Source organism: Notolabrus celidotus, chromosome 11 (assembly GCF_009762535.1).
Source record: "Notolabrus celidotus isolate fNotCel1 chromosome 11, fNotCel1.pri, whole genome shotgun sequence".
Lineage (NCBI taxonomy): Eukaryota > Metazoa > Chordata > Actinopteri > Labriformes > Labridae > Notolabrus > Notolabrus celidotus.
Genome location: NC_048282.1, coordinates 14814517 through 14842094, shown reverse-complemented (window position 1 = coordinate 14842094; position 27578 = coordinate 14814517). Strand labels below are relative to the sequence as shown.

General features: G+C 40.8%; 1 protein-coding gene across 2 annotated transcripts in view; it reads left to right on the top strand.

Moving 5' to 3' along the window:
• kazna (kazrin, periplakin interacting protein a) overlaps nt 1-27578 on the top strand; it is a 242352-nt gene that overhangs the window by 124048 nt on the left and 90726 nt on the right. The gene's annotated exons all lie outside the window — the stretch shown is intronic.

The window sequence follows — 27578 nt, the reverse complement described above, 5'->3', positions numbered from 1 at the left end:
TTAGCTCTGGTGTCTGAGCTTCCCTTGTGTTGCTCTGCCAGAAAATGGCTTTGTCAGGCTATTTTAGCCGAGGCTTCAAAGATTACATTTCCCCAGATTTGCTATTCTGGGAGGAAAATGGCCTTTGCGGTGTAACAGGCTTCTGATGGGAAATGTTGAGAGAGAGAGAGAGAGAGAGCGAGAGAGAGCGAGAGAGCGAGCGCTGGGTCACAGTGACTTTTAGGCCTGCAGACATGCGGATATGCTGCAAGTCTGTCCTGCTATTTAACGTTCAAAGGCCCCAAGTAAGCTGTGAGACTCAAACACACCGACAAATATACATCCCAACACTCTCTTATTCTGAGACAGACACCGTTTAATCCTGCCTCTGATGGAGATTGACGGATGAACTGCTCATAAACTTTGGTTGTATTCTTGCTGGTGGGTTTAATCTAACCACACTTAGCTTTTCCACATAATCTCAAGAACCTTTTTTTAATCTGTGGATGTCTGCAGGCTTTCACCATAAGCCTCTATGACGCCACACTCTGCATGTGTGTGTGTGTTTGTGTGTTTTTTTGTGTGTTTTCCATGCTGCTGCCCCTGTCCATTCGCTGACTTGTCCTTGCACATTGCTCAGCAGTAATAACCAGTATGACGCTGGTTGTGACAGACTTCACACAAGCACCATGCATTATTTAGCTAATGGTCAGGTGGCAGATGCAAGAGTGCTTGTACTGAGTCCAACGTCCCAGTGGCCTAAGTCTGCCCTCCCCCTCCTTCTACACTCGCCTCATTTTTTTGTCTGAAGAAGATCAGTGATGTTCCTCTCCGCCGGTCAGTGGGCTTACTGTGGCGTTTCTGGGTATCCTCCCAGTAGTTAATGTGGCCTCTCAGGGCCTTATGTTTGAAAGCGTGCAGCCACCCACAGGTTTAAGGGCTAATAGCTGTGCTCAGAGTGCAGAAATACCCATCACATTTACATGATCAGAAACTGAAGCACAGCAGCCACACCAGGGCACCAAAGTGGTTTGGAGATGTACTTTCCATATCAAGGGAAAGCCAACTGTGAACACACTTCTATTTGAGCTCCATATTTAAACATTACTGTATAATGGGACATTAAGTACCAGGTTGGACTTTAAAAAAGATCCATCCTCCAGTGTTTTAAAGTATCCAACTTTGCTTTTAAAGTTTTTAAATTTAGAAAAGATGAGACTTGCTGATCATGGGTCTAATATATCTTTTTTTTTTTTGTAATGTGGCAGCCTTCTATCAAATGCTTGGTCAAGTGAAGAATAATGCAAAGTGAATGGGTTGGTATGAAACTTAGAATCCTGACAGGATGAGCAAGATAACAACACTAGATTAAGGGGTTACAGTATCTAATCTGCATAACCTCCAAACTCACTATACATTATCCAGATTTTAAAAAATAGTCCCTCTGATTCCAGGGTTCAGATGCTACCATATCAATATGTTTTTTTTTTATATCAGCCTCTTTCCAGAATTAAATAACGTTAAACTGAACATTTCAATTCATGGTCAAGTTGAAACGGTACCCGCCCTATTTGATATGAACTTTTTTGGTCCTTGTTAGGACTCGAGCAGCTGCATTCTGTATGAGCTGCAGCCGTCTGATGGACCTTTTAGGGAGTCCTGTAAAGACCTCGTTACAGTAGTATAGTCTGCTAAAGATAAATGCATGGACAAGTTTTTCTGCATCCTTCTGAGACATAAGTCCTTTAATCCTTGATATATTCTTAAGGTGATAATAGGCTGACTTTGTAATTGTCTTAATGTGGCTGCTGACATTAAGGTCTGAGTCTATGACTGTACCAAGGTTTCTGGCTTGGTTTGAACATTTCGTCTTTGCAGATTGGAGCTGAGCAGTAACCTTTAACCTTTCTTCCTTGGCTCCAAAAACAATCATTTCAGTTTTTTCTTTGATTAGCTGAAGAAAATTCTGGCTCGTCAAGTCATTGATTTGTTCAATGCATTTACTCAGTGTTTGTATGGGACTATAATCCCCTTGTGATATGGTGATGTAAATGTGTGTGTCAAGGTCAAATGGACTTCTTTAGGAATATTTATTAAGGCACTTCTTTCCTCATTCAGCTCTCTTACGTCTTAGGACAGTTGATACCTTTAAACGCAAATGGTGCACAGCATTGTTGCTTTAATCACTACTACTTATGGTTTCAGTTAGTTTGTAGTGATCAACATCTTCAAGTCCAACACGAGTCTGGTTCTGCTCAAGGTTTCTGCCTGTTAAAGGAAGTTTATCCTTCCGGCTGTAACTTCATAAGTGCTGCAAAGTGCTCTGCTCATGGAGGATTAAAATGAGATCAGACTGAGTTCTGCCTCTTAGATAGGACTGGATCTTATCCTGTCTTATGTTGGGTCTTTCTTAATAATAATATATTATAGAGTACGGTCTAGTCCTGCTCTGTTTGTAAAGCGTCTTGATATAACATTTGTTGTGATTTGGCGCTATATAAATAAAGATTGATTGATTAATTGACACCAACAGTGGTGCTGCTGTTGCTTAGATTGCATGACAGGATCTTGCTCCACTATCAGAGATGGTTGAGGACACTTTTTCAGTGGGTGGCTTTGATATGAAGTGTTTGTGATCAAGTTGTCCATGGTGTTGCTTTTGCTGTTAAGACTTAATCATTGTTGTTATCGGATTTTGACCAATCAGAATCAAGTATTTACTACAGCCAGGTGATTAATACATTTCAATGTGGTCTATCATATCAGCACAAAATGCAGCTCTGTAGATTTTGTGCGTATTGTCTAGCTTATTTTCCCTTAGTTTTTATTGTATTTTGCAGTTTTTTTATCGTGGATATTTTCCTAACTATATTGTATTTATTTATTTCAGCAAACCAATCCCTTGAATAACTTCTAGTGCTAATATGTGCTTAAACAAAATAAGTACATTGCTCCAAAAGAGACTACAAATCCTTATGTGCCTGCATCATTTTGCCCTGTAATGCACTTTTGATCACCGCGTTGTGTTCCCAGCAGGATGAGATAGATGGTTCAGGGCAAATCAGGTCAGGTAATTACCGACCTGTATATCAATCCGGCCTCTCTCATTATTCTGTTGCATCAACAACAAGCTGAATCATTCATCCCTTATTTTCACACATTTAGTTAAGTGGCCAAAACAACAAAATCTCTGTCCAACTTTACAGCAGCTGAGGCCCGAGCTCAGAATCTAATGATGCTAATTGCAGTCATTAGCCTGGCTTTAGGGGAGCAGCTCAGATGTTGTTTGGACATGAACGTTCATAGTCACACATTCTGTTGTATTGTGTGGCGTCATCCAAAGCTAACTGGAGCACCATTGAGGGCTGGCTGGTGTAATTGGGAGATGTTAATTAGTCTATTGGATGGAGCTTGTACCCTCCTGAGTATTGCCTTTGTGTGCTGCCCTTTTCTGTGTACAAAGCCAACCTAATGCTTATGTCAGTGTAAATGTTTGAGTGTGTGTGTGTGTGTTTGTGTGTGTGAGGGAGAGACAAATCATAGGACAGGATAAGTGTGTGTGTATCTGTTTGTATATATGCACACTACACTCTGGGGGTCTAGCTAATGAGGCAGCCATTTGTTTAACGTAATCACCCACTAGTTTATGCCACCCGCTTCCCCTGGCACATGGACAAGCCCCATTATAAAAAGGGCGTGTTTGAATCACATTAGCACAGAAACAGCATCCCTCGCCCCTCTTCCTCCTCTTTTTACCCCTCCCCGCAACTCCCAAGTCACACTCTGAAATGGACTATCAATACCCAGCTGCCAATGCTCCAGCCAAGCCTTAATGATGCCACCCACCGGGGGATGTGCCAGTGGTTCTGTCAGACCTGACTCTCCTCTCTGGTCCCTTTTGTAACTTCCACTAGAATATGTTAAATACTGGAAAGAGGCTGTTTTTCATAACACTCTGCATACAGCCAAGTGCTTGAATTTTATGCACAAGCTGTCAGAAGATGCTTCACATGAGTTGCTGCCATACATGAAGGATAAGAGGTGGTGGGATGGAGCCAAATAGGTTTGAATAAGCTTTTGAAACAGGTTTTATTTTTCTGTACGTCAGTGTGGAGGGGAAAAAAGGAAACTTCTTTGTATTTGATGGGCTTTTCAAACAAAATATAAATTGTTATAAGCCTTGATGGGAGTCATTTCAAAGTAGTCAAAGTTTGGAGTCAAGTCAGATTACAGTACATTTAGAATATAAGCCCAGTTTAAACAGTAGATTAGTGAAGTAAGAGAGAAAAATCACTGCTTATTAAGTAGAAGAATGGCTACTGAATGTAACACTGAATTTCAGATATCAAAATCTGAACAAACTGTTGAAATGTAGACATTTAGACTTTATTCAAGTTAGCGGTTATGCCAAAGCACTAGCTTATTCAGTCATGTGAACTTTATCAATCAATCAATCAAGCAATCAGACTTTATTTGTAAAGCGTTTTTTGTACAATGATATTGTAACACAATTGCTGTGATATAAAATAGAATACATTTAAAATACAAAAATGATAAAAATACAAAACAAACTTCCTAGACCCCAAACCCATCCCACAATCCATATGTAAGGTTAAGAACATGATATATGCAAAAAAACATAGTAATTACAAGAAATAAAAAAGAAATAGGGGCGCTGGTGGCCTAGCGGTCTAAGCGCCCCACATATAGAGGCTATAGTCCTCGTTGCAGGGGTCGCAAGTTCGATTCCCGGCCGGTCGAGCAATTCCTGCATGTCTTTCCCCGCTCTCTACTCCCACATTTCCTGTCTCTCCTCAACTATCCTATAAAATAAACTCAAAAAAGCCAAAAATATAACTTAAAAAAAAAATTAAAAAAAATAGAAAATTCAAAATAAGGAAACACTGTCATCATATATTAATGAGGAAACATTGGAGGTAAAATAAGATGTTAAAACTCACGAAAATAAAATACATTACTAAGATAAAGAAACACTAAAAGATTAAACCAGTGAAATAAAATAAGATACTACACTAAAAGTAAATACAGCAAAGTAAAACAGAATAAAATGTTAAAATGCTGATAGGTAATCTGTTAAAATCATAGATGATAAGATCTAATAAATAACTAAATAAAAAAGCAAATAATCCACAATTAAGTAAAAAAGAAGAATAATAACAATTCAAATAAAATGTAACTGATTAAATAATGTGTCTATAATAATTGAAAATAGAACAGTATATACTTTAAAAAAGTGACTTTTAACTAGATAAGAAATAGATAAATTCAGATGGAATAAGTCTCAGTTAAAAGTGAGACTAAACAGCTAGGTCTTGAGTTTGCTTTTAAAGATGTTTATGCTCTGTGCAGAGAAGAAAATGTTATTTCTGTGTAAGAAAGGTATACTGCAATAAAGCTTTCCAAATTTCAACTGTATGATGGTTTCATAGGAGAAAATGATCATCTTGGTGGTCAGCCAGAGACTAGCTACTCAAACAGAAAGCCAACAATCTGCATATCAGTTGACAGAACGCCTATCTGATCTTCCAGCTTCCCATCTCCTGCAAGATAACAAACATCAAACCCAGCTGGCCAGGAGAGAATCAGCTGCCACTAAAGAAAGCAGGCCTTTCATCACTGCTCAGTCTTGGAGTGAAAATACAGAGGCCGACATTTATAAAGCATAAACCTGGCCCGTAGAATAGTTTTCATGTTTCTAACGGGAAACGGAATAAACACATCACATCAAAGATAAACACGGATATTTCTGGCTGCATCTTTTCCCCTCGCTAAACAAGTGTTTTGTTTTTGATCTACCCTCCATGTTTCAGGTTTTTTGAAAAGTAGGCACAAATTGCACTTGAGGGAAGCGCTGTGCAAATTAGGGCCCGGGTGTAACGAATGGATTAATCAGAGCTTACTTGGAGAAAGCTGCAGACATCAGACGATTGCAGGGCTAATGCTTGGATCAGGCCGCTGCGGTTCAGCTGCACATTTATTGGTATCAAGACCCAAATCATGTTCACCAGAGAGGCATAATGCGTGGAAGAAGAAAGTCACACGAGTCACAGGTCAAAGAGGGAAAAAGTAGTTAGAGGATGTTTAAACATGTGGAACATTCAGTTTTCAAAACATGGTTTGGTTGCAAATTATGTGACCAACCATCCAATTACTAAAACACTGCAACCTCAGAGGCAGCTTGTGCCATGTAAGATTGTCTGTACTGTTTTTCTTTTGGTTATATTTTGGGGCTTTTATGCCTTTATTTGATAAGACAGCTGAAGAGGGACAGGAAATGGGGGGGAGTAGAGAGTGGGAGAAGACATGCAGCAAATGGTCGCATCCGGGAGTCGGACTGGCGACCTCTGCGATGAAGAATGTAACCTCTGTATGTGGGACGCTTAGACCACTAGGCCACCAGCGCCCCAAGATTGTCTGTACTGTTAATGCTTTTGATGCACTAGAGCAGGGGTTCCCAAACTCTTCAGCCCCGACCCCAAAAATATATGTGCCAAAGACTTGCAACCCCAACTGTCCCTTAAAGTGATGTAATGTGGCTTCATTTAGCTGCCCTGCAGGAAATGAGCCTACCTTTATGAGCATTTGTCTGTGTTTCCTGTGCCTTTATAGATGAACCTACTGCTACTGATGCTATTGATAATTGACTGTTCACTAACCCTAAACTTAGGAGTCATCCGGCATAAACAAAGGCAGAAAACTCAATAAAACTTTGAAAATACAAAATGTAATAAGTCTTATTTAATCACTTTGATGGACAGTGGGGTTCGCAAGTCTTCGGCACATACACTACCGTTCAAAAGTTTGGGGTCACTTAGAAATGTCCTTATTTTTGAAAGAAAAGCACAGTTTTTTTCAATGAAGATAACATTAAATGAATCAGAAATACTCTCTATGCATTGTTAATGTGATAAATGACTATTCTAGCTACAAACATCTGGTTTTTAATGGAATATCTACATAGGTGTATAGAGGCCCATTTCCAGCAACCATCACTCCAGTGTTCTAATGGTACATTGTGTTTGCTAATCGCATTAGAAAGCTAATGGATGATTAGAAACATCTTGAAAACCCTTGTGCAGTTACATCAGCACAGCTGAAAACGGTTTTGCTGGTTAGAGAAGCTGTAAAACTGGCCTTTCTTTGAGCTAGTTGAGTATCTGGAGCATCACATTTGTGGTTTCGATTATACTCTCAAAATGGCCAGAAAAAGGGAACTTTCATATGAAACTCGACAGTCTATTCTTGTTCTTATAAATGAAGGATATTCCATGCGAGAAATTGCCAAGAAACTGAACATTTCCTACAATGATGTGTACTACTCCCTTCAGAGAACAGCAGAAACAGGCTCTAACCAGAGTAGAAAGAGAAGTGGGAGGCCCCGGTGCACAACTGAACAAGAAGACAAGTACAGTAGAGTCTCTAGTTTGAGAAATAGACGCCTCACAGGTCCTGAACTGGCAGCTTCATTAAATGGTTCCCGCAAAACGCCAGTGTCAACGTCTACAGTGAAGAGGTGACTCCGGGATGCTGGCCTTCTAGGCAGAGTGGCAAAGAAAAGGCCATATCTGAGACTGACCAATAAAAGGAAAAGATTAATATGGGTAAAAGAACACAGACATTGGACAGAAGAAGATTGGAAAAAAGTGTTATGGACAGATGAATCAAAGTTTGAGGTGTTTGGATCACACAGAAGAACATTAGTGAGATGCAGAACAAGTGAAAAGATGCTGGAAGAGTGCCTGACACCATCTGTCAAGCATGGTGGAGGTAATGTGATGGTCTGGGGCCGCTTTGGTGCTGGTAAAGTGGGAGATTTGTACAAGATAAAAGGGATTTTGAATAATGAAGGCTATCACTCAATTTTGCAACGCCATGCCATACCCTGTAGACAGCGCTTGATTGGAGCCAATTTCCTCCTACAACAGGACAATGACCCAAAGCACACCTCCAAATTATGCAAGAACTATTTAGGGAAGAAGCAGGCAGCTGGTATTCTGTCTGTAATGGAGTGGCCAGCGCAGTCACCAGATCTCAACCCCATTGAGCTGTTGTGGGAGCAGCTTGGCCCTATGGTACGCAAGAAGTGTCCATCAAGCCAATCCAACTTGTGGGAGGTGCTTCAGGAGGCGTGGGGTGAAATTTCTTCGGATTCCCTCAACAAATTAACAGCTAGAATGCCAAAGGTCTGCAATGTTGTAATTGCTGCAAAGGGAGCATTCTTTAATGAAAGCAACGTTTGAAGGACAAAATTATTATTTCAACTAAAAATCATTATTTCTAACATTTTCAATGTCTTGACTATATTTACTATTCATTTTGCAATTCATTTGATAAATAAAAGTGTGAGTTTTCATGGAAAACACAAAATTGTCTGGGTGACCCCAAACTTTTGAACGGTAGTGTATATTTTGGGGGTCGCGGGCTGAAAAGTCTGGGAACCCCTGCACTAGAGATAGATTTCCCTCCTCATTGTGCGGAAAGAACAGATCAGAAATGGCACATTAATGTCTTTAGTTGTGTTCAGGCTACACAGAGCTGAAGCTTAACAGCATGGAGGTGTTTTTAAGAGGATGAACCAGTAGGGTGCACAACCATGAACAGATGATCTAAGATTACAGTTCTTCATGTACAAACAGATCTGTGTCCTTCCCTCTATTCCCCCAGCACAGATATTTGCATGGATCTGGTGAGAAAATCAGCTGAAACTCTGATGTAATTTACAAAGTTAACCTGTTAAGTTAACCTGCTTCTAGGTAGTTCAGTGTCCCTGCTGTTGCACAGGTGCACAGTAGAGCTATACAATATCAGAGACATTTTTTTCTAGTCCACAAAAGCTTGTAAAAACCTGTTTTGGCTGTGAAGTGCTTTTGATGTTGCCTCTTGTGAGGAAAAAGAAGGAAGGATGTATAGAAAATGTAAAATCCTACATCCTCCACTGCTGAATAATGAAATGCCTCACAACACAGGAGGAATCCTACTTCAAAAAGTGCATCTGAAGTCAGAAAGGGGGCCTTACCTCTGCAGAAACAGTCGTAAACATCCCCACTTCGTATTCTTTAAGATCTGGCTGTGCTGAGAGAGCGTTCAGGAGATTTTGGAGTCGTCTTTAGCACTAAAAGACATTCGAGAGTTAAACTTGAAGGAATTTTTGTTCATCTCCTCCCACCCATGATGAGAAAGCGGCTGTGAAGCAGCAGGTAATCCGGCTTTATCCTCACGTAAACTGGCTGATAGAGGAGCTGAATTAATACATGCCTGGCCATGAAAATGAAATAGACCGTTAGAGTGAAACCACTGCAAATGGCATCCTAAAATATGCAGCGTCTAAACTCCAGGTGTCTGTTAGTTAAGTTGGACTTGAGGGCACAAACAGGAGGGATAAAGCATTATGTAACCAGACGAGCATCTGGACATTTTCTTTCTAATTGGACTGATTATTAATGCAGGAGGCCAAGAGGCCAGCTGAGTCCTGCAATTGCCCTTGTGCTGTCTCCTCTGGGAGCCGAACTGTCCTGTAGAGCTGAGGGCCAAATCAATGGCTCTGATTTGGCCTGCAGCTGGGTCTTCTCTGCAAACATTATCTCCACCACCAAGGGACGTGCCGGCTGCCTTATTGAAATAGATGACTGTTCACATTAACAGCTGCAAGGTGCACATGAGAGAAGAAAGCCATGAGGCTTAACGTTACAGAAACATGTTATCTATATATAAAAGCATTAAATGTAATTTACTGTCTGATGAAGATACATGTTGAATCGAGCAGTTCTGACCTTAGCATCACATTCTATTTCTATTTCCTAATTCGTCTTTCTTTGTTTCTTTCTGTTTTTCAGTCTCTCTGTCTTTCGGTTTCCTTCCTTCTTCTTTCATTTTTGTTTTTTTTTCTTAAGTTATTCCCGTTTTCTCTCTTTCTTTTGTTTTTTTCCTTCTACTTTCATTTTTGTTACTTTCATTTTTGTTTCTTTGTTTGTTTCTTTGTTTGTTTCTTTCCTTGTCTTTTTTTCCTTCTACTCCATTTTTTATGTTTCTTTCAGTCTGTCGTCTTCTTTTCTTTCCTTCTTTCTTTCTGTGTACTCTCTTTCTTTTGTCTTTCTTTCATTCTTTCTCTTTTTCCTGTCTTTTTTCTCCTTTTTGTCTGTCCTTGCTGTCCTTATTTAATTTCATTTTACCTTTCTCTGTATTTATTATTTCCATTGCCTTTTTCTTACTTTCTTACTTTCTTTTTGCTTTTTAAACTGATCTTTACCTTCTTTCATTTTTTTCTTTCTTTCTTCTTTTTCTCTTTTTTTCTTTTTTTTTCCTTCTTTCTTTCTGTCTTCTTTCATTCTTTTGTCTTTTTCTTCCAACCTTCCTTATTTCTTTCCTTCTTTCATTTTCTTATTATTTTTCCTTTCCTTTTATTTTTCTCTACTTTTTGTCTGTCCTTTCTTTCTTTTAAATTTAATTTGACATTTTTACTTAAGTCATTATTTCAATCTTCTCACCCTTTCTCTGATTTATTTGCTTTTTCCTCTTTTTTTATTTGTTATTTTTTTATCTTCTATTTAGTTTTTTTCTTTCTTTTTGAATACACCCCTCAATGTGTAGAATAATAGATAGTTACTAGAATGTTTACTATATGTTGTAATATCAGTGGCCAATAGTTCATATTATACATTTGTGAGCTACGTTTAACCTATCAATCAGTACATCAATCAGTTTTTAACTCACACTGCAACTCTTTTTGTTTCTTGACTTCAAACTAGGGATGACCACAATTAATCGATTATCGATTAATTGATTGTTAAGAAATTACTCGAAACACACATTTTTGTTATCAATTTTCCGTCACGTGGAACAAACATCATGTGGTCTCATATTACACTCATCTATCAGGGAGATGTTTTAAGTTTAAAGCATGTTTGGATGTGAATCAGCTGGTTAAAGGTGTTGCGCACAGCGCAGACGCTCAGCTGGCGGCTGCGGCTGTGCGTCAGGTCTCCACGTGTGCTTTTTAAAAGAGGATCAATACAAAACTGCTGCCAACAACGACACGGACACAAAGGTTGACAGCTTTAAACAGGATATTTCCACCTTTGGATACAAAGGCAACAGACAGGTGGGAAATTCTGGTACGCTATGTTTGCAGACCAGCAACATCAGAGCCGTCTGAGCTTTTGTCCAGCGGGACTGATTAGGACCCGGTTGCGCTCCCGGCTGACACCTGACCGAATACACATGATTATTTTTCTCAATAAGAACGAGTAGACAGAAAACTGGACTCAGTGAGTCTGAAGTACTTTTCTGTTAGTATTATGAGACTTCACTTTATAAGATTACGTCCGCTGAGAATATTTTAATGAGCCTGATCGTTGATATTCTGCGTGTCAAACGTGTACCCGTATTCAATCCCGTCAGTGATATGCATTTTGTTGCTATAGAAAATAAAATTTAGGGGGAAAACAACGTGTTTGGCATTGTTTTTGACGTAAGAATAATAATGTTTTTTTATTATCAATTAATCGATAATTGATCGTTAACATTTCCAAAAATCGATCACGGAAAATACTTTAAATGTACATCCCTACTTCAAACTCAACTTATCACCTTATTGACTGGGAACAATTCAGATATTTTTATAACCGGTTAAGAACATAAACTATCCTATAAAGCATTTCTACTGTCTCCTATACTTTTCATCAATTCCACTGTCTGAGACAGCTTTAGCACAAAGTCTGCCTCCAGTATTTGGTGCTACAAGTTCAAGAGGCTTCAGGGCTCAGTAGTTTTGAGAGAAATATCCAAGAGTACAAGATCATTTTACCACACACCATATAGGATTGTGTAGCCATGGTAACTATTATTTTGATATGGATCCATGTTGCAGAGCTGCTACTGAGCTCTTTAGACTGTTCTGATTCTCACAGCTCAGACTCATCAGCCTAATCAGACATATCAGATACATGAACATGTACGTTCCATGTTTAGCTTGTCGACATTGATCTCTGATATATTACATGACTTATGCGCATTAGAGTCAGTGGGTAGAAGGGCATTTGATTGAATAAGAAGACACTTTGTTTCAGGCAGTAACTGTCCCACCTTTACAGACATGGCCCCTCACACTCTGCACCATCCTCCTTTTATACAAGCCAGCTGCAGCAAACAAAGGCAATCATACATACATTGTGGTGCTGAAACTTATACCAAGCTAACTGTCAAAACAGACTTCTGCAAATAATTGAAGTCATCAAGACTGAAAGTGTATTTCTGTGTCTGTCTGTCAGTGTTGAAGGTGTAATTCAAACTGACATTCATTGTTGGTATTGCCAAGAGCAATTTGCTGAGCATATTTGCTGCTAAATGAATTTGGGAATGAAATACAAACAGGCGGAGTTATGTTACAAATTACTGTTTGATTACCACAGTGCTATCTGCCTGGGAGGAACAAATCACTGATATACAGCGCATCAAATGTGGAGCTACAGCGAGCTTCTGGTTCCGGTAAATCCATTTTTGTTCAGGGATTACTGAGGAAATGTAAACCGTGTTTGCTCTGGCAAATACAGTCTCATAATGTGATTAATACCAACAAACCAGTGAAACAATGCTCTGAAAGTTATGAAACGGTGTATAATCCAATGGCTTTGTCATTCTAACCTCTTTGCAAGGTGGAGGCTTTTATGTGGCGATGGAAATGTCCTGTTATTGAGCTGCTTTGGCAAAGTCAGACGTTATGACCGTCCCCTAAATCGCACAGTTTTGATGCTCGTGTCTTTTATGAAACTGCCTTTGGGGCAAATATTTTGCAGAAATGTTAAGCACCTCCACGCTCCATGAGGTAAAAATTTTAAGCTTGATGGTATTGTAGGAAACGATCCTCCTTGAGTCGCTCTTTCTCTTTACGGACTGTCAGAAGTTTGATGATGGAAGATGATCCTGCTCTGCATCATATTTTAAGAAAAGAGGGTTTGGAGTGACTTTTTTCTGTCCTCTTCTGCTCCATCTCATTTCTCTTCTCTCCTCCCGGCCCTCTCTCCCCTCAGGGATCTCTCTCTCATAGGAAAGTGGTTTTCGTTCTCTTGTTCCGTCTCTCCAAATGTCAGCTTCAGGTTTTTTTGTAATGCCTGTAATGTTGTGTTTGCTGCATTCTCTTAATTAAGGTTCTGTTTTTGGACTTCTTCTTTCTCACTCTTCAGCATGTTCTGTAGCTTTTCTGTTCCTGCCCTTTTTTTTTTCCTGTGAATTCTTTAAAGGTTACCTGGTGTGGATTCACTCATCATTTATTTCTTCTTTGCCCTTCCTATCACACAAACTCCTCTGTGAGGCTTCTATAGAAATAACCTGCGTTTTTTGGTTTCCAGATGTGACAGCAGTATTTACAATTTAGATTCCTGCTAAGCTTATCAGCTGAGACAGCTTCTTCCTCTAGCTCTGTTCCTAAAGGACTCAGCTTTGCCCGTATTTCTCCTCACATTGGACTCTGAGGCGATGACAGGATTGTTCCAGGTCAGACATGGAGCTTTGACCTCCACTTTTCTTTGCCTCTTTTCAAAAAATGCCTTTGCCAGCTTGATTTCACTTCAGAGCCTTAGCCTTTGGTCACGCTCTGGTAAGTGATTGACTCAAATGGCAGGCTGTCACAATAAAGCAGGGCATAAACTCACAGACTCCTGATGTTCTGGTTACCTGCTGATGCTTGGCAGGCAGGCGAAATCAGCTCTGCAGTGAAGGCTTTGAATGGAGAGTGTGAATGTGTCTTTTAAGGTGAAAGAGTTGCTGATACTGTCATGGGGTTACTTGCTGCTTCTCCCCAATAGCCATCAGCTAACACAGACACAAATTGGTCTTCTATTTCCTGTTAGTCTTTTGATGAGAGCTACTTTTAAGCATTGTTTGTTGCTTAGCCAGCCAGCTAACCACATGTGTCCAAATGTCTGAGGAACTATTAAATAATCCATGGTTCTCATAATTAACAAGTTCAACTTAATTCATAATTCATGTAAAATTAGAAGAAACTATAACTTTTTCGATTCCTTTGTCTGTCTGATTTCTTTACATAATATTACTAGAAAATAATGAAATCCCCTTCTCTCATGGCTGCACTCAGAATGACTTTCAGTTTAGAAAATGTTTGATTGATACGTTGATAAACTAAGGTAGATGAAATGGACATACACATTAGCAATGTAACAAGATTGTGCACATAGCTTGAAGGTATTAGCATTGAGCTTTCATTCATGCCGTGCTACAGAACACCCTCACAGGGCCTTGGTGTAGTCAAACACTCAGTCATTTAGGGGGGAATTGTATAGTGAGAGGGTTGTTGTTGCCAGTTGAAACCCTGACAGGGTGAGCAGATGAAGTGATAGGGACTCATCTGCTCCGTTCACAGCAGTGTACTCAGTGAATCAATATTTGTACAACTGAAATGTATTTGGACATTGTTAATTTAAAAGAAGTTGAAAGTAGTCAGTTTACCCACAATTTGAGCTGTTTCTACAGTAATATTAACTCTGTACCCCTCTTGAGAGTAAGCTCACTTCGCTGTTAAAGCTGGGGTTGGTAATCAGATTTAGATACACTTTTTGTCATACTGGTTAAAATTATCTTTATGTCCTGATGGCAATCAATACATGATGTGTTCTTAAAAAAGAGTGAAAAAAAGCTGTTATCTACAGCCGGAGTAAACCTGGGAAAACACCAACCAATCACCGTTTTTTGGCTCCCCAAATTTTAAACCAATCAAATCCCGTCCAGCCGTTCTGCCCTCCTCCTGTGCGTACATTTCCCCGGCGTGCACTCCTCCGAGTCCCCGTCTTCTGCCTCTACTTCCCCTGACTCTATTTACTGCCCCTCTCGCTCGTCCTCGGGCCTGTCCCCTCTGACCTGATGAGGTGCTTTGCTCAGGACTGTAGTCCGGATCAGAGTCTAAAAAGCTCTCACCAACAAGCAGAATAATTAATGACGTTCAGTAAGTCCTACAGAAAATATATATTTTTTGTAGCGTCCGTCCGGACGCTGTAGTGATGACGAGCCGACTCGTGAACACGTTGAGCTTTAATAACCGGTCACTGTCGGCCGTGATCAACAAAGCAACAATCAATGTTTGAATGAATGAAGAACTTCTCTCCTCTCTCCCACTCGCACACTCTACAGTACACCTCTCCTGATGCCTTCACTGACCGTCAACACTGTAGGAATTAAGAACATCTACACTGAACAGGTTTAACAAACAGTAGAGTTGTTACAGTTTTATATATGTGTTATAACTTTTCTCCTGATATCGTGTCACCGGTACAACTGGATAATGCTAGAATGATAGTTGTGAGTACTAACAGCAGCCATGTTTGTTTGTGTTTTTAACTTTAACTATGATAATGTTTTGGTGAGAACCGGTTTTGAATCAGTCACGATCATAGGTCACGATCATATGGTCGAGAATCAGCGGCGCTCGTGCATGTGAGCGGGGGGGGCGTCGTTTTGGAGGAGCTCCGAGGGAGGAGGGGAGGGGTTAGACGGAGTCATGAGGAAATGCTACATTCAAATTCATGCTGGTTTTCTGAGACTACCAACCCTAGCTTTAAGTTAAATTGAAAATGTGACTGTTGGCGAAGTAGAACAAGGTAAACAGGACTACATGAATCAAAACTGCACATGGTTGAGGCTTTCTGCCACGTTATTTTCATTTCGAATCTTCATTCCGTAAACACTGCTATGTTTCGTTAGGTGCACCATCTTAATTTTGAAGGTTTTCTCGTTGTAGCTTGAAGTGTTTGTGTCTTTGACCTGTCCAAACCACTGTGCTATCCAGAGATAACAGAACACTGCTTTGGGATATTGATGAATGAGAATCAAGTTTTTAACAAAGCTGTGTTAAATACATTTTGACTAATTTTTAACCCTTGTTAACCTTGTTGTTTTTGTTAAATTAGTCATCCCAAACAATAAAATCCACCCCTCCAAACAGCTCATCAGGTCAGAATCCTGCAATCGCAAAAAAAAAAAAAACTACAAAAACATCAGTTTTCAAATTCAAAGATAGAAAATTCTTGAAAGGGATGGTCCAAAGTGAGTAATTTATTAGGCATTTAAATGGAATTTTGAATTACAACTAGCAGTCTAGTTGAAGATGAAAAAAACTCTGAAAAAATGTTAAAATTCAGCTAAATTTATTCAATATGGCTAAGGATCAGAGTCTGCCAGATAAATAATGCATTATTTGTTTGCAGAGTGTGGCAAAGAATAACAGAGCTAGAACCACCATTCTTCAGTCCTCCCTGCAGGTTTATGTCCATGTCCCTTTGCTTATTATGCACTGCACAGGTCCAGTAAACCAGAGACAGCCCACATACAACTTTATCCCCATTTTCTAAATCAGAATACTACCAAACTATGCTTCGAGATGATATCTGTCATCTGTGCTTGTTTACATCCAGAGAGTAGAGCATTATAGCAACATGCCAGTTGTTATTAGCCAGAGCTAAAGCTACACTAGTGGCAGACAGCTGCGCAATGGCTCAGACACAACATATGAACAGCATTTAAGGACTATGTTAATAAAAATATGAATAACTTGTTGAATCGACTACTAACCTGGTACCGATTAGCGAGTATAAAAATGTTGAATCGTTAAGTTAACTAAAAGCAAACATCCCTAGTTCTGAAATGGTCTTTTGTGCAACAGCTGACTTGATTTGTTATGGGCTCTGTTTTGTAGAATGAACAAGTTGTTGCTTCAGCTTGACTTCATTGTTGGTTTTTAGAATTTAAAAAGAGTCCTCTGGCCTGTGATGGACTTTTAAGTTTAACAGATAAAAGTCATTTTTTGCCCCTATGATGCACCGCCTTTAAAGCCAGTATACAGTTTACAGAGCTTTATTCATCAAATCATCTGTCTGCAGACACCCTCTGTCTCTCCCCTTTTTTGTGAAAAGGTGTCAGCTGGCACCAACATAATTAGAAGCTTCACACAAGGCGTCAGAGTGACTTTTGACAAGCTCAGTAGGCTTTTCTTTTCATCCTTTACATCCTTAGAAATGGAGTAAACTGTCACCAGTTTGTCTAAATGATGAGATGCTGAGGCTGGGGAGATACAAAGTCTGTTTTGTAAATCTCACACAATTATGAATTCAATGTCAGAGCACTAGTGATGGGATATGCCTGAGTTATTAATGGAGTTTGTAGGGGGAGTCATTATCTGGCACAGGATTGTGTCAGTGTAGATCAGTGGTTTAAGTGCTGTTATGCACCATGTCATCTTTTGGCAGGGCAACTGTGGAAGTAGTCTGCTGAGATTTTTCATTCGGCTCCCATCATTTGATTTGAGCTAATTGCAGTTTTTGCATGGCTTTGGGGAAAAGATGAGAGAGGAGGAGGAGGAGGGGGAAGCTATCATTCTCTAATTCATGTGGTAACCTGTCTGACACGAACGTCCGCACGCCGGATGAGAGCAGCCTGTTCTCTTCTAGTGAGAGACGAGAGGACAAGAAGGTAATAAGAGATGGGTGGACAGAAAGGGACAATGCACAATCAATTGAAACAGAGTCAGAGGAAGGATGAGAGGCATGAGAACTCAAGATGCATGTCACATGGAGAGATGAAAGTTAGAAAGGTAACAATAACTGTGAAGGAAGGATTTTTATGGGTTTAATACATTCTTCATATGTAGAAACTTTGGCTGGGTGCATTATTGTTTGTGGATAATAATAATAATAATAATACATTTTATTTATAAAAGCGCTTTAAAAGGTTCTCCAAGCGCTTTACATGAAAATATAATTTTACAATAGGAAGCAAAAGGAGAACAGTGAAGAAAGCAAATAAAAGCAAGGCAGCAAAATAAAACAAAACAAGAAAAAATCAATCAATTATAGTTTAAAAGCCTTTGTAAATAGGTGTGTTTTGAGTCCGGATTTGAATTTGGTGAGTGAGGGAGAGAATCTGAGGTGTTGGGGGAGAGAGTTCCAGAGGGTGGGGGCAGCGACAGAGAAGGCCCTGTCCCCCCAGGTTCGGTGCTTGGGTTTGGTGAGAGGGGTGAGGAGGTTGGCGTTGGTGGAGCGGAGGTTGCGGGAGGGATTATATGGCTGCAGAAGGTCGGTGAGGTAGGAGGGAGCTAGGTTATGGAGGGCTTTATAGGTGATGAGTAGGATCTTGTACTGTATTCTGAAGGGGATGGGAAGCCAATGGAGGTTCTGGAGGACTGGGGTGATGTGGTCTCTGGAGCGGGTATGAGTGAGGAGGCGTGCAGCTGAGTTTTGTATGTATTGTAATTTGTTGAGGAGGGTGTTGGGTGTACCGTAGAGGATGCTATTGCAGTAATCGAGTCTTGAGGTGATGAAGGCGTGGATGAGAGTTTCAGCAGCTGTGAAGGAAAGGGAGGGGCGGAGACGGGCGATGTTTTTGAGGTGGAAGAAAGCAGTTTTTGAAATATTGTTAATGTGTTGTTGAAAGTTAAGTGACTGATCAAAAATGATACCAAGGTTACGGATGTGGGTGGATGCTGAAACAGTGGATTTATCAATAGTGAGTGAGAAGTCTGGGCAGGTGGAAGTGAGGGATTTTGGGCCTATGATGAGAATTTCGGATTTGTTACAGTTGAGTTTGAGAAAGTTTGTTTGCATCCAGGAGTTTATTTCAGTGAGGCAGTTTGTGAGGGTGGTGTGGGAATCAGCGGTGATGGATGTGGTTGAAATGTAAAGCTGGATGTCGTCGGCATAACAGTGGAAATGGAGGCCGTGGCGGCGTATGATGTGACCAAGAGGGAGCATGTAGATGATGAAGAGGAGGGGACCAAGCACTGAACCCTGGGGGACACCATGAGAGAGGGGGGCTGTGCGTGACTTGAGGTTGTTGATGCTGATAAACTGATGGCGGTCAGAGAGGTAGGATTTGAACCAGGAGAGGGCAGTGCCAGTGATACCGAGGGAAGATTGAAGGCGGGTGAGGAGGATGGAGTGATTGAGGGTGTCGAAAGCTGCACTAATGTCCAGGAGGAGGAGGATGCTGAGGGAGTTGTTATCGGATGAGAGGAGGAGGTCGTTGGTGATTTTGAGAAGGGCTGTTTCTGTGCTGTGATGAGTTCTGAATCCGGATTGAAATGGTTCGTACAGTTGATTGGAGTGAAGATAGGCTTTGAGCTGGGTGGCGACAGTGCGTTCGAGGATCTTTGACAGGAACGGGAGGTTGGAGATGGGGCGGAAATTGTTGGGGCTGTTCTAGTCGAGTCCTGGTTTTTTGAGGATGGGTGTGACAGAGGCGAGTTTGAGGGCGGGAGGGACAGAACCAGTGGACAGGGAGGAGTTGATTATGGAGAGGATAAGGGGTCGAAGGGCAGGGAGACAAGCTTTGGTCAGTGAGGAGGGGAGGGGGTCCAGGATGCAGGTTGATGTCTTCATGCCGGAGAGTGATTTATTGAGATCCAGGGGGGAGATTTGGCAAAACTGAGAGAGAGACTGGGTTGTTAGGGGGGGGCTGATGGGAGTGTGGCTATGGGTGGGGAGGGCAGAAGTAAGCAGTTCGGTGTGGATGTTTTCGGTTTTTTCTTGAAAGAATGACAGGAAAGAGTTGCATTTGTCTGTTGTGAGTGAGTAGGAGAGATTGTCCATGGGTTTGAGAAGCTTGTTTATTGTTGAGAACAGGTGCTTTGGGTTGGTAGAGCTGGAGTGGATGAGGTTGGAGTAGTAAGTGGACCGGGCGGTATGGAGGGCGTCATTGTAGTGGTGGAGAAAGTCCTTGTATGCCAGGGTGTGTACGGTGAGGGATGTTCGTCTGGCGAGGCGTTCGAGTTGGCGTTTCTTTGATTTCATCTGACGGAGTTCGGGGGTGTACCAGGGGGCAGAGTGGGTGAAGGAAACAGATCGGGTTTTCAGAGGGGCAAGCTGATCGAGGCAGGAGGAGAGTGTATCATTGTAGAGGTTGACCAGGTCAGAGGGGGAGAGGTTTGAGGGAGGGTGAGTGGATAATTTTATTGTGAGGCAGGCTGACAGGGAAGAGGGACAGATGGACTTGATGTTGCGGTAGGTAATGGTGCGCTTCTGTTTGGGTTGAGCGATGGGGGTGGCTAGGTCAATGAGGATGGCTAGGTGGTCAGAGATGTTGAGGTCGGAGCTGGAGATGTGATTGATGGTGATGCCAGTGGAGCAGACCAGGTCCAAAGTGTGTCCATGGTTATGGGTGGGGAAGTTGACGTGTTGGGTGAAGTTAAAACATTGCAGAATGTCCAGAAATTCTCTTGCGGTTTTGCAGTGGGTGGAGTCAATGTGTAGGTTGAAGTCTCCAAGGAGGAGGATGGAGGGTGAGACGGCGCAGAGTTGGGTGAGGAATTCAGAGATGTCAGAGAGAAAAGATGGGTTATGTTTGGGAGGGCGGTAGATTATTGCAATGATTAGGGGTTTTGGACCAGAGAGTTTAAATGACAGATGTTCAAATGATGGTGGAGAAAGGATAGTGGTGAGGGATGTTTTTGATTGTTGGCGGAGGACAGCAGCTATTCCACTTGATGCACTTTGCATTTCTTGGTCTGTGTTACTTTTCAGATGATTTCATTCTGGCCAACTTTGCAAACACTGAGTGTTACAGCTGAACCGATAAGTGTAGGATGATTGTTAGAAAGATATTCAGACACTTTCCTCATAGCTGATTCATATTTGTATCTATATTTGCTGTTTTTCTTGCTGAAAAACCAAATTGAAAAGGCCAGGTTCTCAAATTACTGCATTTGCTGCTTTACAAAAAAAATCTTATTTAAGTGCTTTTTGTTGAAAGCTTAAAGAAAAGGGGGAATAGGCATGACCAGTAGTTAGCAATAACACAATTCTCATCAAATCATCAACAAATACCATTGTTTATATTTGCAGCCTGACATGACATTTTGTTAGGATGGAATGTCCTGACTGTTTTTCCCAGAATGCACCTCAGCCTCAAAACAAAAGTTACATATTAAAACGTAATACACTGACTGTTGACAAGTACATCACATGTTAAAATATTGAAGCTAGTGTTAGAACTGGTACAGAGGCTCAGCTATCAACCTCTTTGGATGGGGTCAGCTCTACCAAATATTCAACCCAACACTAATGTTAGTGTAAGTATATGCTCCTAATAGCAGTTTTTCTGTGCAGGAACAAGGCAGCAAACTCAGGTCTCAAAATATGAAGCCCATGCAGAAGTGTCATAAACTGCAGGACATCGAGCATCCGCTTGAGACTGGATGCAGAAACACCGGAAACCACATACACACCAATTGAAAAAAGACGATCTTTACAGCATTATTAAACATGTTTACAGCCTGGTACAAAAAAAGGTTTCAGTCTTAATAGCTAATTTCTCTATCGGCACACTGTACGAGGGAGGATTTTTTTTTTTGTAACATGACAGTTCAGAAGATATTAAGATTACGAGTTTTGCCCAAATAAGGACCTGACTGACTCGACTGAGAGGCGGGAACACCATAGCTGTTGGTTAGAAGACTCAAAGCCCGCCTCTTTACCTCACACTAGCTCGACAGAAGTTTGGTTGCATTCGGCATTTCCAATATGGCTCCCGTTGACGATTGGCTTCAAAACATCGCTTCAGAACAGATGGGTGACGTCACTGATACTACGTTCATGAATTATACAGTCTATGAAAGGAATATTTCTGCAAATAGTCAAAAACGAATGGGCTTGGCACACTGCTTTCTTAAAATTAGCTAGCTCACATGATAATTGAACCCAGTCTGCAGCGGTTAGCAGCCTAGCTTCTGTGCCGGTTCTCCTGACAGTTCCTCAACAAAGGGGCTGAGCTTGCATCTTCATACGACCCAACTCTAAAACTCAGAACTATCCCTTTAAAAGGAGGGACGAATAGCAACAATTGAAATACCTCAACTCGAACAGCATGTTTGAAAAACTGATACAAAGAACTTCAAAGAATTAATGAAAAACAAACATTGATATCAGAATCAGCTGTTGGCTACATTTCTATTTTGAACTCAGATTTTTACAACTGATACATCTCAAGTGTTGTTCTTGGTTTATTTGGCCTACTTGTAATACACTGAAAACACCAAATGATTTCATGAAAAACATCACAGTATGACTACACATTTTGGACTATTTGTTAAACACAGCCCTAAGAGGAACTGGATAATATGAGCTTTTTAAGGATGGCATGTAATAAAGAGTAGCCACTGTTTTAAATCTATTCACACAATTAGGGTAGGGATACAAAATATTGATCTCAAAAAACCTTGTGATTTTGTTCACTTTCCTGAAGAATAGCATGAACTTGAAGGCAGCACAATAGCTTTGCTGACAAGGTTTTACTTTTGTGTGAGTATGATGGGCTGAAAAAGGAGATCTGAGCTGCGGCTGCTCTTGATCACCCATTGAACTGAAATCAAAGCCTTTCATTAATCCACAACTGTGAAGTGAAATCTGCAGTGTATCCTCTGAGGAATGGCACCTATTTAACATGATTATTACTCTGTTTGCTAATACATGCATTAATAGTTTGCTGCTTGAGTTCTTGCCCATTTATTTGATAGATTGATGAAAACATGTCTCTTATGAGTTTGTATAATTTAGTATATCTTGCTCTGACTAATCCTCCAACACTTATATGATGAAAGAAAGTATTACTTTATCCAAAAATTTAAGAGAGCAATTAAAGCACGTAGCATTTGGGTCAGACACCACACAGCCATCTGCCTTACCTAATTTGAACACACATTTAACCCAGACAATGTCAGACACAATTTAGTACCCAAGACACGTTCAAGAAAGGTTAGACATCAAATGACAACTTCTCACTGTCAAGGTGAACAGACAGAAAACAAAAGAAAAGGACACGGAACCCCTGACTGCCACAAAATGCTGACTTGTTGCCTGAGTATCCTTGAAGCGAAGGAGAGCCCGAATTGACAGAGAGCGACGATTCACAGGACTCACATCTAACGCTGAGAGAGGTGGAGAGACAGCCAGAGACACGGTGAGAGGAGAAGAGGAGATCTGAAGAGGGAGAAAGTCAAAGTGACACAGTAACAGAGAGCACCACAGACCTAAAAAGAGACAGTTTGTGGGGCAGGAGAGCCTCCAGGCCTTCAGACTTGCTGCAGAGGGATTAATGATGCCAGGTCAGACCCTTAGCTTGTTTACAAAGACACACACAGCTGTTTTCACTATTTCTGGCTTCCTTTGCCACGCTAGGGGGTAAACACTAAACTCTGCGACAACAGCTTCCCAAATTCACCCACAAAGTGGTACCTGAGGAGGGCTTCAGAAATACGGAGCATCTTAGGTCCTAGGAATTCAAAAGTGAATGTGTAAAGGAGGGAGAGAAGGAGAGATGGACTGTAGGGAGATGAAGAGATGTCTCATGTGGCTCTGCATTGGGACATATTGGGGCTACCATCTAGGACACAGGTGTAGTGAGTGTAGAGGCAGAATTGTTTTGGTGAATAAAGCCCACAGAGCTCGAGAACACACTTTCTGTCACCTTGACCTTCAACATTGTAGTGAGGCTAAATTCAGTTTTCCCTTTGTGAAAAAGATAAAGTGCTTGAGCATGGTGTGCTTAACCCTAGAAGCTCCTTTATTCGCAAAAAGCACAAGAGAGAACCACACACACACTCCAGTATGTAGTCTGTGTAAATGACACTGACCCCAGTGGCAGTCCTGAAGCTCAGTATCTATTACAAGACGCTGTTTTTAACTGAGCAGACCTCCTTAATTTAGCCAAGACCCTACTGTAGGTGACCTGTGACCAAACCGCCAGATTGGCTGCTCCACTGTGCTATTTTGAATTCAGGATGCTATCAGGTCCACTCTCAGTCAGATCCCTAATGTCATACCTCTAACTCTGCAGACAGTTGACTGCTGCTTTTCTCTTTAAACGTCTGTTAGCTGGAAGGATGAACGCTGTGTGAATGCTGTGTACTGTAGTACACAATGAGAGGATTGTCCTTGTCTGTGTTTGTACTAATTTCATTTTCAAAGGATAAGTCTTTTTTGTTTGGAGTTTATTTTATTTTATTCTAACAGATTAAGTCTCAAAAAGTCAGCTTGCCAGCACAACTACAAATAAGATATTCCACCAAATGTTAATGTGGATTTAAACACAACCTGCTCTATCTTTATATTTCATAAATGCCAACCAATCAAGAAATCCATCACTAAATAAAAATAATTCAAATACTGGTACCGGTACTGTAGATCCCTCAGATACAGTCTAAAATTAGGGATTGGACAAAGGTAGTTCTAATTTAATTAACACCACTAAACATGGGATCATGGGACATGGGATGGCAAATTAGTTTACTGAGTGTGGCTAATGTTAGCAGCACTAACAACACCTTCACATTGCTTCTCTCATTGCTTCTCTCATGGTCTACATAATCTCTATACTTTAAATCAAAATCCTACCAAACATTAGCGCTAAGAGATGCAATCTGTCATATGTGCTTATTAGCACGGGACAGTGGAGCATTATGGCAGGAGCTGTAGCTCTGGGAGACTATGCTGCAGCTCAGAAAAAACACATGGTCTGCATTCTGTGCCTAAAATATTAACAACTTGTCCAACTGACTTGTAACTCTGGTGTCAACTAGGTTGACAAAAACACACACCCCAAATGAGTATGTCACTCTGCTCACAAACTAGATCATACTATAATTAAACTCGTATGAATATGAACTTTTAGGACAAGTAAAGCAGGGTGTACACTGCAAGATAATGAAGCCATTTTTGGGCCTAATTGGATGGGGGGCTCCAACAACATTCAGCAAAAGCCTGATTATCAGATGGTTCTGAAATATATCTTGCCAGATTATCTTGTGGTGTGAGGTGTGATAAGAGTGATTTTTCTTCCCCCGACAGCTCGAAAGACGATCAAAACTGCCCCGACTTCAATTCTTAAATATTTATGCTGGATACATACGATCAGAAATCCTGTGGTGATGGAGAATCTGGATGTTAGCCAAGCATGCACTCTGTGAATTATCACATGGAACAAAAAGATAGCCAATCAGGAAGCAAGCTAACTTGAGAAACACGCACAACAAATGCAGCAATTGCAAACAATAGCAAACATGAAGCATAAACTCAGATAGACGTCCGAAATAGAGAACCCAGATTGTTGATTTGTTGTAACAACCTGACTGTTTACACAATGTGTTTAGTAAAACACACCACAATAGAACTGACCAGGAGAAGAGTTGAACAAGAATTGCTACCGCAATGAATTCACCAGAAAGCTAAGCAGCTAGCAAGGGTTACCTCTCATAGACTGTACATTTGTTTACTCCAGAGTCTCATTTTGAGAGTTGTGACTGGTTGAACAAGAATCTTTTTGTGTGTGGTGTGCTGTGTTGGCATCCTTGTTGCATACCACACTAACATACAAAACTGTTTAATCTGCCATTATTTGTTGACATGTGTTGTGTCCCTCACATTTTCAAAGTTGGTGAAGATTTAAAAAATATTTTAGCGTGTGCCAGGCTTAAGTAACTTCTTTCCTAGGATGGCAATGGCAAAAGGGACAAAATATCGATACACCATAAGAGAATCTCTCTGACTAGTCTGATGTAGTTATCAAAATGCCAGTTTCACAACTCATATTCTAATTGGGGGAAAAAATCAGCACTCTAAATACATTTCTATGCCAATTTGACTCAACACGTTGCTACTTCGCGACTCTTCATGGTGGTGATTATGACATGAGTGAAGGGAGCGTGAATTGAAGTTAATTGGCTGAAGATGAAGTTGACAGTAGCATAATAGAAGACAGTGGGATAAAGTTAGACAGTGGTGAAAGAAGTTAAGCGATGTGCTTGACACTTTTAAACCAGACAGATGAATAAAAAAATGCTAAGACGAGAGGAAGAGTGTGGAGGGTGCAATGAGGTCTGCAGAGTCCTACATGAAATGCATTACAGTGTACATTTCAATAGTAGGACGGGAGACGGAGGGAAACAGCTCAAATTTGTTGTTACAAGTGGTTACAGCAGAGACAGCCATGAGTATCTCTGTCAGTTACATGTCAGCTGTCAGATAATTGGCTGGTCCTGGCAGAAGCTTGACAAGGACACTTGTAGAATAGCACGAGGGCATATATAGCAAAGGAGCATTTTGGCAGGGTCAGAAAGCTGGTAGTATCATGTCTCAAAGATCACTAACCTCTGCCTGTCCATCTCCTGCTGTTGTTGGCAGTGTTTATTCTAAACAGCACTTCTTGTTGGTGGCAGGCAGACAGAAATGTCAACACCCGGTAACTGCACCACTTACAAACCCTCTCCACTTCTTTGCCTAGCAACACATTGCAGTGACAGCTTACATCACCGAGCGTGCTGGCAGGGTCCTCTGCAACAATCCTCTCTGCGGCTATCTGTAAGTTTGAGAAGCCAAAGTGTGGAATGTATGAAAAAGTGACAGGAAATGCTGAAAGGGCCTCCAGCTGACAACAGTTTAGGACGATGTGTAATCGGCGGTGTTGTCTGAGGTTGATGTGTGGGTGTGCGATGTCTGCACTCACAATTGCATAAGCCAAGTCAACATACCCTGATGTTCAATCCAGCAATAAAGTGCTGCATCAGTGCTGCATCAGTGTGGTTATGAACCTGTGTGTGGGATGGACTCCTTTATGCCATACCGCTAATGATCTAATGCAGGGATCCTGATTTCATGGTGTTTTTCTCGTGTAAATGACATTCCTTATCTGTAATGACTTCTCCATTGGTAATGCATGTCTTTAGAGATTTGTGTTTATTATGGGCATGAAGCTGCGTGTCATTTATTATATGAGAAAAGCAATAAGGAGCCTAATTATACTGCATAAGGTCTCTGCATTTAATTCCACTTCGTGTTTAACCGTAACAATTTAATGTCCACAAGGGTGCAAAATGAAACTTACAGAGTGAGCCTGTAATGTATCTTCATCATCAGATCATTTTCCACAGTTTTTTCCACCTTTTATTTTTCGCAGACAAGATTGTTCTGGTTCTTATTGAAGACGGAGCCTACTGCTTTCTCTTTTCACCCTTTATATGAATCGTGGATGGTATGAATGATGAAAGTTTTTCCACATTAGCTTTGGTAGTTGAGCAATAAAACTCTCAGTTGAAGGCTCACAGAAAACTCAAAATACCATCATGAAAATCGGGCAGTTGCAGTTATTCCTTGAAACATCATCATTATTTTTTAGCATTTCAGTCAGAACATATAGAATAAATCAGGTTTTCATCACTGTTACTGTGTAGATCCAGCTTGAGGACAAGTTGAATTTGATGTCAAGGCAGAACAAAATGAGGCATTTGTCATTCTCTCTGACAGTCCTCCTATGTTGTATATTCAGTCATCAGTTTTTCGCTTCAAATTATAATTTTGACAGCAGCACATTGTCATTTCAATGAACTGGGAGAAGTGACAATATTAAAGCCACAGTGAGGAGTTTTTAACTGATTTCGTAATAATTTGACTTGGTAATTGAAATCGAGAACCAGTTCCAGATGAGAACTTGTTTCTACCAAGCAACAACCTCCGGTCTCAAACTATGAAGTGCATGCAGAAGTGTTATAAACTGCAATTCATCAAGAATCCGCTTGAGGCTGGCTGCAGAAACAC